Genomic DNA, 13,933 nt, shown 5'->3' with positions numbered 1-13,933 from the left:
TTGCCGCACTCCCAGCCTACCCTCCCTGAGTACCCAAGCACAGGCTGATGAACTGTGAACAAAATGAGGACCCTTACGCTAACATTTGACACTTAGTGTTGGGGGTGGGATGCATCCTGGGCTACATCCTGGTGACATGGTGAACTTAAACAGAGGGTGTCAGGACCTTGCCTCTGGAGACTGAGCAGTCTGGCCAGGTCATACCCAGGGATCTTGAGAGTTTACAAGATTCTGGGCAATTGTCGCTTTAGCCAGGGCTATCTGCTAGGACATAAAGCTCCTTGATGTCATACATTACTTAGGTGGCCCTCCTCTCTATGAATGTCAAAATCAAAAGGCAGCTCTACCTGAGCAAAACAAGGCTTTCTGTGGAGCCCCGCATCTAGACAGGGAAGACAGGTACAAGAGCTGACATCTGCTGGATATGGTGGACACTGAGGTTATGGAGTAGGTTTGGGCCTCTCATGCTCTTGCTGGCTTCTATGGTGACGTCTCCTCATCCAGGATTCAGCTGACACAAGGCAGAGAGGTCACACTGACCTGGGGCTTCATAAGCTGATGGCTCTGTTCTGGCTTAGTTTGCTGAATGATAATAGACCCAAATGCACATGCCCAGTGACTGTCTTATGTGTTACTGGCATTTATGAAACTCCTGAAGGTGAGTTGGGCTCCAGTGGTTGCCAGGCCTCTCCAGAGGAGGAACTAGAACTAATTCTGTACATCAAAATATGAGCTCCTGCACAGGCTGTTGGATGGCCCTGCTTCTAACACCCAGGGGTCCAGTTTTCCTTACTGGAGTAGGCAGGTTCCACCTCCTCTCTAAATGCCAGTGTTACATACCACCTGCAGTGTAACAGGACAGATTATTACCTGGCTAATCTCCATCCCCAACTCTCCAGGTAGTTAAGAATTGGCCAGAAGACACTGGAGAACATAGGGACAATCACTAGGAAGAGAGTTAAGACTAAAAGCACTGTCAGTAAGTGAAAGATGAGGCCAAACCCCCCAGTGTATTTCAGACTCCAGGAGGAGTGTGTTCACTTGCCAGTCCATACTCTTCAGAGTTCGAGACCAGCCTGGTCTACAAGAGCTAGTTCCAAGACAGGCTCCAAAACCACAGAGAAACCCTGTCTCGAAAAACAAAACAAAACAAAACAAAAAAAAAAAAAGAAAAGAAAATGCTTATAGTGAACGTAAGGATTAAATGATGTCATGAATATTAAATCCCTTTAAACATCAGTCACATAGCTATTCAAACATGGCATCCAGGCCAGGGACATGGTTCAATGTGTCAAGGTGTTTGCTGCTGAGCTTGATAACTTGAATTTGATCCCTGGGACATACATGGTGGAAGGAAAGAACTGACTCCCACAAATTGTCCTCTGACCTCCATATGCATGCACAGACAAACACACACACACGCAAAAATTAATAAAATATGTCAGTCATTACTCCTGATACTCATATCAATTATCATAACCAAGCACGACAGGAACCCACGGTTCCTTTACAACTCTCAAATGGTACCCAGGAATGTAGCTATGCCTAGCAAGGGCTCGTTCCTCTGTAGAAACGGCCCCGTATCTGTGGTGCTGAGCTCTGCCAAACAAACCCACAGGAAGGGACAGCTCCTGATAAACTTTGTTTTTCATCTCTAGGGTTTTATTCAATAACTCAGGGAATGAGCGCTTAAGAAAATGCTGCCTATGATGTTTTTTCATAAGGGTTGTTTCATAAAAGTAGCTGAGTGCAGTCATAGGATGTAAGAGAGAGTAAGAATTAGAACACCCTATCTGGTATTTCTCCAAACCATTGTTTTCAGTTTCACTTTTTGGCAGCAGACTTCATTCTGAAAAATTCTGCCTGGACCTTCAATGTATAAACTGCAGATAAAGGCTAAACTGTTGTTGTTCAAGTCAGGGAAGAACCTGGGTGTGGAGCCAGCAGCATCCTTTCCCAAAGCCTCACCACCACCACCCAGGAGGGCCCTGTAACACGGTTTCCCACAAACTTGTTTCACAGAGTTGCCGGTATCTGGAATTCCAGGTAGATCTACAGCAGAGTCTGTCATTTGTCAAGTGTATCTAAGGATATGATTGTGAGACTAGCCTGGCATCAAATTTTAAGTGGTACTCAACTTGAGTGATGTCAGTGCTGGGCACAGGCAAGGCCCTCACTTGCTCACTACCTGTACCTCTTCCCAAAGCTCCTGGAATGTCCCCACATCATGGCTAACTCTCTGAACAAGTGACCTCAACATAACCCGGGAGCCCCAATGCCCTTCATGATGCCTGTCATCCAGAGGTTATACAGTACCATCTCCACACTATCTTACTGGGGACACCGTGAGACGACCAAAATTTGCAACCTGAAAAGTACGTATTGCTCAGAGGGCACTCAGAAGCAATGCACGGTATTTAAAAATATGTTCAGATTAGAACCAACCAAAACACAAACAGAATCCCTGAGGACCAGAGAGGTGGCTAACTGCAACTCACTAGCAGTCTAATGTAAAATGGGCCCAGAACCCAGGACTCTGGATTTTTGCCTACTACATTGCATCATAATATTATGATATTAGATTAAAATAAAATTACAGAGGCTGGAGAGATGGATCAGCCATTAGGAGTTATACTGCTCTTTCAGAAGACCTGAGTTCAGTTTCCAGTTCCCTATCAGGTGGCTCTCAACTGCCTGCAACTCCAGGTCCAGGAGATGTGAAGCTTCTGACCTCCATGGGTGTCTGCATTCATGTGCACATACCCACGTACAGACACATGATTTAAAGTAATAAATATAAATCCTTAAAAATTATAGTAGATTATACATGTGGGAAATGTTATTACAAGTAATCAGGTTGACATCTACAGTGACAGGTCCTGTTGATGAACTTAACCTGGTAGGGTGAGACTCAGTGGCCTCATCAGGGTTACTGTTGCTGTCATGAAACACTATGACCAAAGCAACTTGGGGAGGAAAGGTTTTATTTGGTTTACTCTTCCACATCACTGTTCATCATGGAAGGAAGGCAGGACAGAGATTTAGAAATGAGCTGATGGAGAAGTCGTGGAAAAGTACTACTTACTAGCTTGTTCCTTATGGCGTGATCAGCCTGCTTGCTTATAGAATCTAGGACCACCACCCCAAGGATGGGACCACTCACAGCGGTCTTGGCCCTTCTCCATCATCACTAATGAAGAAAATCTCTGTAGTTCTGCCTACAGCCTGATCCTATGGAGGAATTTTCTCAATTGAGGGTCCCTTTGATGACTCCAGCTTGCATCAGTTTGACATAAAACTAGTAAACACACTCAATCTATTTTTCCTCCAAACAACCCTAATGATTGTTAAAAAAAAAACAAACAAAACAGACAAATAGCAATGGGGATACTCTATAAAACATATGACCAGTTCCTTCAAAGCTGTCAAAGTCATCAAAACAAAAAAGAGCTGTGAACAGCCTAAGGAGACACACTGACCAAACATAGACGAGATCCTCAGATGGGAAATGAGCATCAGGTGAAAACTGGAGCACTCTGAATCCATAGACCTCAACTAATGAGCTCATCGATATTTGTGGTAGGAGGCTGCTCATTTGTTCCCAGCTGCTTAGACCCAAAATAATCACACAAACTATATTATTTGCAAGACTGTTTGGCCAATAGCTTAAGCATACTTCTGACTAACTCTTATACCTAAAATTAACCCATTTTGATTAATCTGTGTATTGCCATGTGGCTGGGACTTACCGGCAAGGTCTGTCTCCTGTGGGGCTACATGGCTTCTCGTGACTCTGCTTTCTTTCTCCCAGCATTCAGTTTAGTTTTCCCTGCCTACCTCTATTCTGCCCTATCACAGGCCAAGGTAGCTTCCTTATTCATTAACCAATAATAGCAACACATATACAGAAGGACTTCCCACGCCAGATATTGGCTCACTAGTTAACTCAAGTCAGTTGTTAATTACAGGAAAGTAGGTGTGAGGTGTTTGGCTACATTGTCTTCACAATTTTTCTATAAATTCTAACATAGGATGCCTCATAAGGGAAAACTTTAAAAACAGTTAAGAAAGTGGGCACTGCTAGCAAAAGAACTGAATACTCATCTGCTTTAAGGGGGAGTCATATACATCCCTTACATTAAGCAGATAAAATTATTCTGAGTGCAGAACTGAATGGCATCTTTACCTGCCCTATTGTTGGATGGCACATTTCTGTGTATAGAAAACATGTTTATGAAAATCAGGCCAAAATACCTTGACATATTGCCAAAAATCGGTACTACATTCATATTCTCTGACCACCATTATGCAAACCTATAAAGTTGTAACAAAATTATCCAGAAACTGTCCCCTATGACTCTAAATGCATTTGGAAATTTTCAAACAAATATACAATCAAGTCAAGAATTAGAGCTGACAGTAAATACTAGCAATGGTGCCTACTCATTACTTATGACCACGACATATGCTAATACTCACTAAACCCCCTAATTGTGATATGAAGTTTTTATCCCATTTGCAGATGAAGCTGTGGGGTTTATCAATACATGATAAATTACCGATCCAAAGTCACACACACACACACACACACACACACACACACACACATATATATTGTGGAGCTGAGATTTCCAGATAGCTATCTGGCTTCTAAGCTAACTCTAACTCCTCAGACTAGCTCCTAATATAAAGTAGAAAACACATGCAAAAGTATAACTGATCTGTTATAACCTTTGCTGTGCAGACAATGGGAAACTCATAGTCTCATATCTATGAATGAGGCTGAATGATTGCGTCACAGTCTTTTCGTAAATTGAGTATCCATGCTAAGGACACAGCTCAGTGGTACAGCACTTGCCTAGCACCTGCAAAGCCCTGGGTTTAATCTCCAGCATCCCTCAAAATTCCATAATCAATAACTTTATAGAAGTATGCAACATTTCAGGTATAGACAATGACAGTCTTGTGCAAATTCTTTCAGGAAACAGTGTTCTACTTTCATTTCTGTTGTCGTTACAAAATATTCTAACAGAAAAGAACTTCGAGAAGAACGGGGTGTTTGTGATCTCAGAATACAGTCCAGCGTTGTATCATTGTGGGGAAGCCAAGGGACAAACTTTAAACAGCCAGTCACATTACATCCATAACCAAGCAGTTGAGAAGTAAATGCATACTGCTTGCTTGCTGGCTGGCTGCTCAGCTCCGTCTCTCTACATGTCAGGATCCCCTGCCTAGGGAATGGTGTTGCCCACAGTGGGATGGGTCTGCCCACATCAGTTAACAATCAAGGCAATTCCCCATTGCCATGCGTACAGGCCAACCTTATCCAGACTATTTCTCAGCTGAGACTCGAGGTAATTCTAGACTGTGTCAAGTTGACAGAACTAACCTTTGGACAGAGTAAAAGGGAAGGTTTTCAAACCCATTTTATACAGCAACGTATCTTTGATACTAGAATCCAAGTGTAACACTTCAAGAAAACTAAAAAAAAAAAAAATCGCAGACTAATCTCACAAAAGACAAACATCCTGAACAAAATATAGTTAGCAATATTGAATAATGTATAAAATGATCAACATGATTTTATCTCAGGGATCCACTTTTGGCTTACTGCTACAAAGTAATGCAATTCTCCAGATGATCAAATTATATACACATAAAACAAATATATACACATATATTAGAGGATATATTTATATTAGACAAAGATATCAGATAAAATTCAAATGTTTTTATGATAGAAATCTTTTGGTAAATAAGGAAAAGAGAACATGTCTAGCGAGGTAAAGAGCATCTATGTCGTTGTCTACGTCAGTCTACCAGAGCATAGCCTCGCTTTGTGCAAACTAGCCCTATGCTTCTGTGTGAGTGAATCTAAAAGAATAAAAATTATAGGAAATAGTAAATAAAGCTAGACAATAAAATTTCTTTTATATAAAGGTTGTAAATAGGTAAACTGGATAACTTATTTTGAAACTGTTATGGGTCATAAAACTGTATGAAAGAACAATGAAACATTTTCTTTAATATCCATGTTCAGTCTTGTTATGAGAAGCCTCTGAGGTACTACTAATTTCTTAATCTGGGTCCTGAGAACACATATGTTTATTTTCAATCTTCATTATTCTATCATTGTTATTATTATTACTATTATTATTATTTTACTGTTGTGTGTGTGATTTACATAAGCATTCATGTGGTATGTGCGTGTGCTCATGTATGTGTGTGCATGGAGACAGAAGTTGACATCTGGTTCTTTCTTTGGATACTCTCCACATTATTTTTTGAGACACAGTTCTCAGGATCTGAAATTTATTGATTTGGCAAGACCGGCCAGCAGCAGGCTCCAGGGTCAGCCTGTCTCCACCCACACACTGCCCCAGCACTGAGGTTACGGGATGTACTGCTGTGTCTTGCCTTTCACACGGGTTCTGGAGTTCTGATTTGCACAACAAGCACGTTAGCACTTTACCTTCTGAGCCACCTCTCCAGTCACTTATTTTTAAAATGAGAATCTGGATACTATAGATATTACTGTCTGTCTATCTGTCTATCTATCTATCTATCTATCTATCTATCATCTATCAATAATACTATAGATATTACTCTAGATATTATAAAGTATGCATACTTTATAGTAAATTCTCAGGGGCAACCAAGGGCAACAGCAATAGCCTATATTGTTTTGAGAGTCTCAGGGCTCTCCCAACCAACAACTCAAAGGGAGGTTTCCTAAGCTGACATGGGGATTTTTTTTTTTAAGTCTGTGGGTCGTGGAGTGAGCACCCTATGTGACAGAATGCTATTTAAACTATCATGTGCTATCTGTCTATCTACCTACCTATTTATCTATCTATCCATCTATCATCTAATCATCTAATGTAATGTATCTTATTTCTTGTTTTTTTGGTTTTTTTTTTTTTGAGACAAGGTTTCTATAGACGGAGACTGCTTGTTGGTTTCCCAACTGCTCAGAACCAAATAATCACACAAAAATTATATTAGTTACAACACTGTTTGGCCAATGACTCAGGCATATTTCTAGCTAGCTCTTATATCTTAAATTAACCTATTTCTATTAATCTGTGTATATCTGTCATGAAGCTGTGGCTTACCAGTAAAGGTTCTGAGCATCTGTCTCCTTGGGTAGCTACATGGCGTCTATTTGACTCCACCTACTTTCTCTCAATATCTCTGGTCGGATTTCCCACCTGGCTTTATTCTGCCCTGCCATAGACCCAAAGCAGCTTCTTTATTACCAATGGTAATAAAACATATTCACAGCATACAGAGGGGACTCCCACATCAGGTTTCTCTGTATAGCCCTGGCTGTCCTGGAACTCTCTCTGTTGAGCAGGCTGGCCTTGACTTCACAGAGATCCACCTGATCTGCCTCTGTTTCCCAAGTGCTGGGATTAATGGTGTACACCACCACTGCTCAGCTACCTCATGAATTTAAAGTACACTTATAAAATGTTTCTTTTTTTTTTCCAAACATCTTTCATCTTACTTGTCCCTCCCTCCTCCCTCTCTGATTACATTATCCTTCCCCTCCTTTCCAGGTAAAGATCTCTCCTCATTGTTCCCACCCCCGCCCCCTTCATGCACCTCCTGTCCTACTATGGCCCTCTCTAGAATGCACTCTCCCCGTTACTCCCATGGTCTCTTTCTATTTTTCAATCTGCTGTGATAACTTCAGGTTATATATCCAAATCTAAAAATTCAGAGCTAGGAACCACACAAGAGAGAGCATGTGGTGTTTCTTTCTGGGGGAAAGATGAGGCTACCTTACTCAACATAGTATTTTCTGATCTACCCCTGTACCTGCAAATTTCATGACTTCCTTTTTCTTTATCAATAAATAGAATCCCATTGTATATAGGTATCCCATTTTCATTATGTATTCATTAGTTAAATGCCATTTAAGCTGTTTCCATTTCCTAGCACCTGGGAATAGAGTGGCAATGAACATGGCTGAGCAAGTATCTCTGTAGCCGGCCGTTAGGTTTTACGCCAAGGAGTGGTATAACTGGGCATACGGTAGATCTACTTTTGTTTTCTGAGACTTCTCCACAGTTTTCTATAGAGGCTGCACCTGTTTGCCATCCCATTAACAGTGAATGAGGGCTTCCCTTTCCTGACATGGCCAGTGTTTGTTAGCTGTGTTCTTGATCTTAGCCATTCTGACTGGAGTAAGGTGAAATCCCAAAGCTAAGGATGTTGGACACTTTCAAAAACATCACTTGGCTATTTTCATTTCTTCTTTTAAGAATTCTATGTGCAGATCCATAGCTTATTTTTAATAATAAAAGTTAACTTTTGTTACATTGTGTTTGTCCTTACACTAGCCTTGTGAGGTTTATGTATCGTGAGTCCCACTTTACAGATGAACTTGATCAGGGAGAACGCAATGATAAGCTGAAGATCTCACAGCCCGTCAAAAACGCTGCCTCCCGATCCTGTGAGCTTTCGCTGAATCACACTGAAGTTCATTGTATGGCTGTTTTCTTAACTCTTGTCATAGGAAATATTGAGCGGCCAGTTGCAGGTGACGAAGCCGAAAGAAGAGAGCAAGCAGATCCTTTTAACAGAATTGTCTTTTTAAACTGGAATTCTCTCTGGCTCTTCTTAGTTTGCTTGTCCATGACTGAGAAGCATAATTTTTCATATGGTAGACGTCATTCCAATGGTATGAGGGTGTGAGAGAGGCGGTCAGAGGTGAAGCCACAGAGTTTGAACTATCAGGACCCCAATCTTGCTGATAGCTGGAACTCAGGGAAGGGAAGGTCAACCTCGGGGCCCCGCCCAGGGATCAGATAAGTTTTGATGAATTTAGAGTACAAGTCAAAATGGATAAAAAAAAAAATGGAATCCTGGGGGCTGGAGAGATGGCTCAGAGGTTAAGAGTACTGACTGCTCTTCTGGGGTCCTGAGTTCAATTCCTAGCAACCGCATGATGGATCACACCCATCTATAATGAGATCTGGTGCCCAGAACACTGTATACATAATAAATAAATAAACAAACAAACAAACAAATGAATAAATAAATCTTTAAAAAAAAAAAGAATGGGATCCTGACCACAGAAATAGGATTGTTCTTGGTTCCTATAGGAGAGGCACAGGGGCCAGTGCAGTTTAGTACAGTGGAGAGACCTGGGTCAGGAGCTTAGGATGAGGTCAGACGTAGGTTGGATGTATAGAGCAGAGGGTGGCTGCAAGTCCACTTCGCTGTGTAGTCCATATGGGCCTTTGGCAATGGCTTGTTGACCTGGACCTGAACACCCAAGAGAAACAGGTGGCTTCCCTCCCAGTTAGCATGGTTCAGTAGGTTTGGACTGGAATGCTGGTCTATGTGAGGATTCTCAATGGTCTGAGGATCTGTAGAGGAAGGTTAAATGACTGTCAAGGGCAGCCAGCTGATCTGAGTGGGTAGAGTTAGGACTAGAGCTTAGTCTATGGGTTTTAGTACTGTGCTCTTTTCCCATAGGTCACTGTTACAGGAAGTTCAATGTAAACTTGACTGAAGCTTCTGGGTATGTGTATATGGGGTTGTCTTGATTATTAATTGATCTGAGAAGACCCACCCACTGTGGGAAGCATCATTCCCTGAAGGGGATTCTGGGCGGTTTACTGTAGAGGCTGAGCAGTAGGTGGCATGCATACAAGCATTCACTATGGACCCAATGGGACCAGCTGCTTCAGTTCCTGCTCCCCCAGGATAGACTGCAATCCAGAACTGAGAGCTATAATAAACACTTAAACTCTTTCTTCTTTGAGTTGGAGTAATTTGTCACAGCAACAGAAAAAGGGACTAAGACAGTCACCTATACTGCTGCCCTCATGGGATGGACATCATTTTGGACACTCCCAGGCATCAGTGTGTCTGGACCACAGACCTCACTGTTTCCTCTTCCGTGGGGAACCACAAAGAAGTTTCTTCTCTAGACTGGGGGCGGGGCGGCAGTAAGGAAAATGGGTGTGTGTTTTCTCTTTCCCTCCCAGTCCCACCTCAACCAAAGTCCTTCTTGATTTCTTTCTTTGTTTAATTACACAACCATCTCATTTGAAAAGGGGTTTCAATTTTTTTTGTTTGGTTTTTTTTTTTTTGAGACAGGTTCCCTCTATGTAGTAGCCCTGATAGTTGTGAGCTTCCTCTGTAGACCAGGCTGGCCTTGAACTCATAGAGACTCACCTGTCTCTGCCACCCAAATGCTGGGATTAAAGGTGTACACTACCACACCCAGCTCTGATTATTATTTATTTTCTTTAATGGTGGTGGTGATGGTAGTGGTGTGTGTGTGTGTGTGTGTGTGTGTGTGTGTGTGTGTGTTCATGCACATATGACACAGCCAGTGTGTGGTGGTCAGAAGAAAACTTGTGAGAGTCAGTTCTGCTTCTCTTCTTCAACCGTGTGGATCCTGGGGATTAAACTCAGGTCGAGTACCTTTACCCACTGAGCCATCTCGCTGGGCTCAGGTTCTGATTCTTAAAATGTTTAAGAAAAAAAGTTTTCCATGAGGAGCAAAGTTGGATGTCTTGGGATCCTCTGCTTCCTTCTTGTATTTGGGGACCATTCAGTAGGTGCGGCATATCGGAGGAGGCCTAGTTATGTGACCAGGTTTCTTCTGCTTGCTAAGCACCAGGGAAAAAAATGGCTGTCTCTAGTGGGCAGATCTAGCCCTGATTCCTCAAGAATTACTTGGAAAACGGCTCCATTTTCTTTTAAAAACAATTGTACAAAAGATGATTAACTTGCCTATTTCATGACCAATGTTCCTACGCCCTGTTTAACTGCATCTCACCTCCTTGATTGCTCTGGAGAAAGGTAGAAGAAACAGGATGAGCTCTCAGTGTCTATAGCTTCTTACCTTTCCACCTTACCATGGAGGACACTTTCTCTGTGTGCCCGTGGAGAGCTACTTCAAAACCTTAGCAGACTACCGCCTGCAGGGAAGCCTAAGGCAGTAACTTGTGGGGAGCTGTTCCCACATACTCCATTGCAAGATGACGCTGACCATCAGCATCACCACTGTAATCAAGCCAGTGCGCATGTGCATGGTAAATGACAGTTTACCTTGTCAAGCCAGTGCGCATGCACATAGTAACTTTCCATCCCTTGCTCTCTGCCTCTCCCGTGGCGTCATAGGGTTTGACAGGCTGCAGCCAGTCAGAGTTTGACACGTCCGAGGCGAGGACTGTTAAGCTATATAAGGGCCGGGTTTTTGACCCTTGAGGTCTTCGCTCCGTAAGCTTATGCTCTCCCTCTCAAGATGCATAAAGCTTTTCTGCAGAAGGATCCTGAATGTGCCGCGTCGTTCTTGCTGGCTAGATGGTAGCGCGGGACAGTAACTGCTTGATGGTGAGGGAGGACTGGAGAGGATTCCTTCTCTATGACCCCTGATGGACCCAAGGACTACGTGGCAGGGAGGTGATATTCCTACTAACAAGAAGCAGAAGAGGAAATAGACAATGCGAGGGTCTTAAAAAAGAAATACACGGCCTCCTCTTCACGCCACTGAACTTTTCCTCGACCCAGCATCACTCTTCCCACTGACAGGATGAAATTCCTCTCAGAGAAAGTGGAGTAAGGAGCCCGCTGGTTCCTGTCTCCTCCCCGTCCTGCCTGTTTCATCAGAACTCACCTGATAACTATTCTCTAATTGGCTTTAACTCAAGTGCCAGGGTTGGGTGCCCTTTAGAAGGCTATAAGCTCAAGCCAAGCAGAGGCAGAAAGGAGCCTTGTTCCCATCCCGTTCAACTATGTAAACCAAAGGAAGTTTCCATCCCGCACACCATGCCCTAGCCTCCTAAACGTATAGCACGGTGTGTGCCTCCCTCTGCTGGCTGACCGTGGATCAACATGTCTTTTTTAGTGATTGAAGACTGAGAAAGTTTCCAGGACAGAGACCCTTCCCAGTAATAAATACCATTGCAAAAGCTGTTAATATATGATCCCTAGCCGGGTGGTGGTGACACACACCTTTAATCCCAGCACTCAGGAGGCAGAGGCAGGTGAATCTCTGTGAGTTCAAGGCCAGCCTGGTCTACAAGAGCTAGTTCCAGGACAGGCACCAAAGCTACAGAGAAATAGAGAAATCCTGTCTTGAAAAACAAAAAGAAACAAACGAAAGGTAAATATACGATCCCTACAGGGTGTATGCTGCACAGGTTACCCCTCACAGACACATATGACAGGTCAATCATGCCTTGTCATTTTCATCAGTCCACATGCTAATAACTACACAGATCATCTCCTCCTCCTTCACTTGTGTCCAGAAACCCACACGTGACCATTCTAGCTCTTTCTCCTTCGATTCCCGTGCAGTTTGCTTCCCTTCTGCTTGCCTTACGCTCACACAGTGGTTTTGAAACTGGATAGAATTGAACAAATCTGTCAACACTGGATGGAGGGAAATGAGATTTGATTGTGCATGTAAAAAAATGAAGAGAAACGATCATGTGACCTCGCACTAATGACGTCACCACTGGTGACAACTTCTCTGGGGCATTCCTGGGGTCTGTTATGTCCTACCTCTTCAGAGGTGCTCAAGTCACCCCCTCTACCACATGTCTGCTGTTTCCTTTTTCTCTTACCAACTTTACATACTACTGGGGTTCTGATGGCTCCCTCCTCTTCTCTGGGTTCTTTGCTCTATTCCCGGGCCCCACCCCTCCTTTCTGAGTTCCTTCCCTACTGAAACTTCTGCTCTTTCTTCATCCTACCACATAAGCCTGCAAGTTCTCGGCAACCCTATTCATTGTTCCTTGGATCCAAATTCCCACTGCTGGGATAGGGGATCCCTTTTGGATTTGGGTCAAAGCCACTAAAATCTCAGCTATGATCTGAGTTCACTCGTTCTGGAAAAGGAAAGCTGGGGCTCACAAAAATGTCTGTCTGCGACGAAAGGAGACAGAGACAGAGACCCACATTGGAGCACAGGACTGAGGTCTCGGGGTCCAGGTCAGGAGCAGAGGGAGAGGGAGCACGAGCGGGGAACTCAGGACCGCGGGGGGTGCACCCACACACTGAGACAATGGGGATGTTCTACTGGGGGCTCGCCAAGACCAGCTGGCCTGGGTCTGGAAAAGCCTGGAATAAAACCGGACTCTCTGAACATAGCGGATAATGAGGACTACTGAGAACTCAAGAACAATGGCAATGGGTTTTTGATCCTACTTCATGCACTGGCTTTGTGGGAGCCTAGGCAGTTTGGATGCTCACCTTACTAGACCTGGATGGAGGTGGGGGTTCCTTGGACTTCCCACAGGACAGGGAACCCTGATTGCTTTTCGGGCTGAGGGGGGGACTTAATTGGGGAGGGGGAGGGAAATGGGAGGCGGTGGCGGGGAAGAGACAGAAATCTTTAATAAATAAATAAAAAAAACAAAAAATAAAACCAAAAGGAAACAGAAAAAAAAATATCTGTCTGTGCTCTCTCCCTCTTGCTGGGCACATTTGAGTTCCCAAACAGTCCCTCTCCAAGGGCGTCATTCATGGTCGCGAACCCAAGGACTCCCCCTTGACTGTTGGGCTCACAGTCTTAAGCTTGTGTATTTAGAAGAGCGTGGTGGTTGAATTGAGAATGGCCCTCCAGAGGCTCAGGCGTTGGAATGCTTGGCCCCCAGCTGGTGGCACTGTTGGGAAGGTTTAGGAGTTGTAGCCTTGCTGGAGGAAGTGTGTGACTAGGGTGGGCTTTGAGGGTTCATAGACTCATGGTACTTCAGTTTCCCCTCTCTGCATACACCTGTGATTCAAGAAGTGAGCACCCAGCTTCCTGTTCCTGGTCATGACCGCCCCCTGGCCCCATGCCTTCCCGCCACGATGGTTCTTATCCTTCTAGAACTGCAATAAATTCCTGCTGTGGGGCTGGAGAGATGGCTCAGAGGTTAAGAGCATTGCCTGCTCTTCCAAAGATCATGAGTTCAATTCC

The sequence above is a fragment of the Microtus oregoni genome, unplaced genomic scaffold (assembly GCF_018167655.1).
Source record: "Microtus oregoni isolate MIOR12 unplaced genomic scaffold, Mior012 000026F_ref0000081, whole genome shotgun sequence".
Classification (NCBI taxonomy): Eukaryota; Metazoa; Chordata; class Mammalia; order Rodentia; family Cricetidae; genus Microtus; species Microtus oregoni.
The sequence above is the reverse complement of the archived record's forward strand: the minus strand, read 5'-3'. Positions refer to the sequence as shown.